The sequence below is a fragment of the Ictidomys tridecemlineatus genome, chromosome 11 (genome assembly GCF_052094955.1).
Source record: "Ictidomys tridecemlineatus isolate mIctTri1 chromosome 11, mIctTri1.hap1, whole genome shotgun sequence".
NCBI classification, from domain to species: domain Eukaryota; kingdom Metazoa; phylum Chordata; class Mammalia; order Rodentia; family Sciuridae; genus Ictidomys; species Ictidomys tridecemlineatus.
The window spans coordinates 25,416,749-25,422,213 of NC_135487.1; positions in this window are offsets into that span (position 1 = coordinate 25,416,749).

Genomic DNA, 5,465 nt, shown 5'->3' on the forward strand with positions numbered 1-5,465 from the left:
AGAGGACAGCTGAGGTGAAAGCTACAGTTGGCCAGCCTGTCTGTCGGTCTGGACTCCTCCCTTCTGGCTGCCTTGGCTGCCCACAGAAACCTGAGTCACAGTCACGGCCAGTCACCCGACCCCACCCAGCCTGCTGTCAGGCAGGGCGGTTGTGGAGAGACTGGAGGTGGAGCCTCATCCAGCCAGTCTCAGACTCAGATTCTCCTTCTCTGCCTGTGATTCCTCTTTCTCTTTGGGACTATCCTCAAAGTGTCATCAGTCCAGAGTTAAGGGTGGGGATGGGGACCATCTATTGATTATGGAATCTCCTCCTTGCTCACATTGGAACTTAAAGCTCCTTGGGTGTGTAGCACTAGACCTTGGGTTTAATTCCCAACACAAAAAGAAAAATATTCCTTATACAGATGATCTGAGGGCTCTCATTTTCAAATTCCAATCCCCTCCCCATCACTTCTAGGGATCAGGACATTTAGCAACATCAGGTAGCTGCTCCCCACCCTCATCTCTTTCTACCTGGAAAGAACACTGCAGGGTCGGCTATCCTTCTCTATCAGGGGCTCTAGACAAAGACTCACCTCACAAAGAGTTGAATCTACTTAGTTCTGAATCTGAGTTCCTCCTCACTTCAATCCTTCTCTGTTCTTTCCCCTCCCCAAGAGCTAGAAGGAGGGATGCAGCTTGTGTCACCATTGCCCTCGCCCAAGTCCCAAGCAGTGAGCTCTAGAGGCTAAAGCTCTCCAAGAAAGCCAGTTTGGATTAGAGACCCCTTTCTTGCAGCAGCACCTTGGGGGTGGGGTGGGAGTGAAAATCTCATGTCTGTTCTTTCCGCTGTCCCCCAGATGGCCCCACCCACTTCCTACTTTGTGGGTGTGGAGGTGGCATCCAGAGCCTCAGCCTGAGATTCATATCTGTGAGTCAAATCTCCCAGCGATTTCCTTCACCTCTCCATCAAGTTCATCCTGGATTTTGTCTTGCCAAACATAAGAGATTCTTGCTGCTGCCCTCCCCCTAGGGGGATCAGGAAGGAGACCTATTTCTGATCCCCACTTAGGGATCTGCCCCCAGCCCCAGCCCAGCCTGGTAGTGAGACTAACTCGTGCCTGTTTCTGTGGAGGAAGAGGGGACTGCCCTGGGCTGCAGAGGCAACAGAGTTCCCTGCTCCTCACTGAAGAGGACAGGGTGAGTGTTGGTGTTTCAACACCTGATATTGCATGATACCACATTTCCGATTCTCTGGGATGTCTAACATTTGTGGGACCAAGTGGAACCCCCAACTACTGTCATTTAGTCCCAAACTCAGAGATGACAACCATATGACATCCATCTTCAACTCTCAGTTGCTGGGGCCTGAGACCTGCTGGGGATCTGCTGGAGACAAAGGAAAGGCATCTACTCCATCTGTCTACTGTGATTACATCAAATCAGAGGCATTCTTGCTCTCCTAGCTTCCCCTAAGCCATCCTCCCAGGCTGCCTGCGGGTACATCAGTTGTGCAGGAAGCCTTCCGGAGCTAGCCTAGAGAACTGGCCCTCAAGTTGCCTAACTCCCAGATGCCTTGCAGATATCCTGCATCAGTGTCTTGTGAGGGGCTGCGGGAATCTCAATCTGGGAGGGAAAGGTTTGTCAACCTTGGCACCTATTATGGTTTGGATGTAAATTGTTCCCCTGAAAGCTCATGTGTGAGAAAATGCAAGAAGGCTTAGAGGAGAAATGACTGGGTCATGACAGCCTTAACCCAATCAGTGAATTAATCCCCCTGATGGGATTAACTGAGTGAAAATTGAAAGCAGGTAGGGTGTGGATGGAGGAGGTGGGTCCCTGGGGGCGTGCCTTGGGGTATATATTTTATATCTGGGCGAGTGGAGTCTCTCTGCTTTCTGACCATCATGTGAGCTGCTTCCCTTCACCACTCTCTTCCACCGAGATGTTCTGCCTCACCTCAAGCCTCGAGAAATGGAGCTGGCGGTCGATGGACTGAGACCTCTGAAACTGTGAGCCCCAAAATAAACGTTTTCCTCTCTTAAAATTGTTCTGGTCAGTTGTTCTTTTAGCCACAGTAGCAAAAAAAAAAAAAAAAAAAGCTGATGGGGCTGGGGATGTGGCTCAAGCAGTAATGCGCTCGCCTGGCATGCGCTGGGCGCTGGGTTCAATCCTCAGCACCACATAAAAATAAAATAAAGATGTTGTGTCCACCGAAAACTGAAAAATAAATATTGAAAAATTTTCTCTCTCTCTCTCTCTCTCTCAAAAAAAAAAAGCTGATGAAACGGCACCATTGGCATTTTGCCCTTGATAATCTTCATTGTTGGGGATGGGCCTTTGGGGTTGTAGGATGCTAAGCAACACCCCTGGCTGTCACTCATAGATGACAGTAGCACTGCCAGTGTGACAACCCAAACATCTTTAAGGCTTTAACTGGGTGTGGTGGTGCATGCCTGTAATCCCAATGACTTGGGAGACTGATTGCAAGTTCAAAGCTAGCCTTAGCAATTTAGCAAGACCCTCTCTCAAAAATAAAAAACTTTAAAGATTTGGGAATGTAAACAAAGTCTTTAAACATTGCCAAATGTCCCCCTGCATGGGGGTGGTTACCCTTGATTGAGAACCACTGACACAGGCTAATAATACCACATACTACCTCTTTTCAGTGAGCTCTCCCAGTTCTTTTTTCTTTTGTATTACTGGGGATTCAATTTAGGGGTGCTTAATCACTGAGCCACATTCCCAGACCTTTTTTATATTTTATTTAGAGACAGGTTCTTGCTGAGTTGCTGAGGCTGGCTTTGAACTCACGATCCTCCTGTCTTAGGGCTGGGATTACAGGCTTGGGCCACCACACCTAGCCCAGGGCTCCCCCAGTTCTAAGGCCTGCTTGCCCTTCTTCTGTTGAAGAATCGCTTGATCTTCATCAGCTCCCAGGATCTGCGTTTCCAAGTTAGTGGCATTTAAGTCCTCCTACATAGGCTATCCCTGGCCTATGTTTCATCTTCAGTACCATTTCCCCTGTTATTCCATTTTTTAAAAAAATTTTTTTAGTTGTTGGTGGACCTTTATTTTATTTTATTTATATGCAGTGATGAGAATTGGACCCAGTGCCTCACATATGCTAGACAGGCACTCTACCACTGAGCTACAACCCCAGCCGAGCTCCCTGTTATCTTGAGCTTTAGCCAATGTGGGTGTCTCCCCATGCCCACCTATCTATCTGTAGTCCTGCAATAACCTCAAGACCAGAGGTGAAAGGTGGGGAAAGAACCACCCCAGAGGGTACTCCCCCTGTTGGATTCTGTTCCTGAAATTTCTGGAGTCTCTCCATGGCCTGGCTCAGAGTGGCTTGTTCAGCCCCGAAAGATGCAGGTCCTCAGGCTTTTGACCTCACAAAGGACAGTCATGAATTCCATTATCCAAATAGTCCCCTCACCCTGCAGATGGTACAACTAGCAAAAAGATGGGGGATCTGTTTCCCATTTTTGCCTTCAAAGCCCCCCTGCATCATTAAAGTCATCATAATCATATTTATTAATACTTCCTTTTCTTTCTTTTTATTTTGGTACTGGGAATTGAATGTAGGGGCACCTTACCACTAAGCTACATCCCCAGTCATTTTTATTTTTTATTTTGAAACAAGGTCTCCCAAAGTTGCTGAAGGTCTTGCTAAATTGCTGAGACTGGCCTCAAACTTGTGATATTCCTGCTTCAACCTCCCATCATTGGGATTACAGTCATGTGCTACCTTGCTGGGTATATATGCCAGGCTCTATGCTAAGCAGTTCATAAATTGCCTTGTTTAATTTTAATTTTTATTTTTTGGTACTGAGGATTGAACCCAGGGGCACTTAACCACTGAGCCACATCCTCCAGCCCTATTTTGTATTTTACTTAAAGACAGTTCTCACTAAATTGCTTAGGGCTTCACTGAGCTTCGCTAATTTGCTGAGGCTGGCTTGGAACTCTGAATCCTCCTGCCTCTACCTCCTGAACAGCCGGGATTTCAGGCGTGCACCACCGCGCCCAGCTGCTTTATTTAATCTTTATAACCACCCCATGCTACTTCATGGCACTATTATTTTCCTGATTTTATAGGTGAGCAAGTTGCATTTCAGAAAAGTTAAATCACTAGCTTAAGGTTACCAGCTTCTGTTGCTGGCCTTCTATCATCATTTTTCTCTAATGTCGCTCCATCCCCAAGCCCCCAGCTATTCCCATGTTCCAGGACAGGAAGCTCCCAGGTTGCCTAAGACCCTGGTCCTTTGTTCCCCACCCTCCTTTTATAGCTGCTCTCTGGAATTGTTTAGAAGAAGAGGACCTGGAGGGCAGAGGTTGGAGCTCAGTGGTAGAGTGCTTGCCTAACACAAGTGAGGTACTGGGTTGGATCCTCGGCACCACATAAAAAAATAAATAAAATAAAGGCATTGTGTCTATCTACAATTAAAAAAGATTTTTAAAGAGGTGGGGGATTTGGCGGGAAAGGGGGCCCACAACTCACTGGGCCTAATCTCTGGACAATGAAGAACCAGAGAAGTGACCTTCTGGAGGTTAGGACAAAGGGCAGGGAGAGGGTGGGCAGAGTCCAGCTGCCCCTCCTCCTTCCTCCCTTCAGTCAATCCCTGCAGCGGCACCATCATCGATCCACCTTCCCAGCAAGCTCCCCACACTGTCCCAGTCTGGGCCTAATTTGGCTTCAGGCCCTCACCTCTAGCATGGACAAGGGGATTGGGGAGCTCACTCCAGAGGGCTAGGAAGCAGACCTACCTTGAGGAGGGGTGTCAGGAGGGATTCACCACTTCCTCATCAATAAGCCCAAGGGGAGAAATCCTGGGAACGGGGGTGGGGGTGGGGTATCTTCTGGTTAGGGTGGGGGAGGTTCAGGGCCAGGACCACCCAGTTAGGAGCAGAAACGACCCAGAAGATTAGAGACCTGGATAATGCAGCCGTGCAGGGCTGTAATTACCCCAGAGGAACCGGGAAGACACCAACCCTAGGATGTAGGAGGAAGGGCGGCAGCAAGACGCCCAGGTCTCTCCCCATGCCAGCCATCACCAGAAGAGAGAAAGCGTAACCCTTGAGAGCTCTCTTTGCTACCTGCCTTCAAGCCACCCGACGTCTCCCGGATGAATTTAGATTGAGGTGGGTTTGGAAAAGATTTTAGACTCGATGCTGCCCACTCAACCCCAAGCCATAGCCCCCAGGATCCAGAGTAGGATTGCGAGTTCCCAGCCCCACTCCCCACTCCTCGGGTCCCAGTGGCGGGTGAGTCACCCGAGCGCTCCCTACATAGACTTCTCGCGCGGTGGCGCGTACCAACGCGGGACCGCAGGGGGAAGCAGCTCGGCCGGCGTCCTCCCAAAGCCGCGGCGCCCCCTCTGCGTTGGCCACGGAATGGAGGTCCCGAGGTTTTGAGCGCCGCGACCCAGGGCGGGGCGGGGCGGGCAGGGTGGGCCTGTGGTGGCTCTGTCCCCGGACTC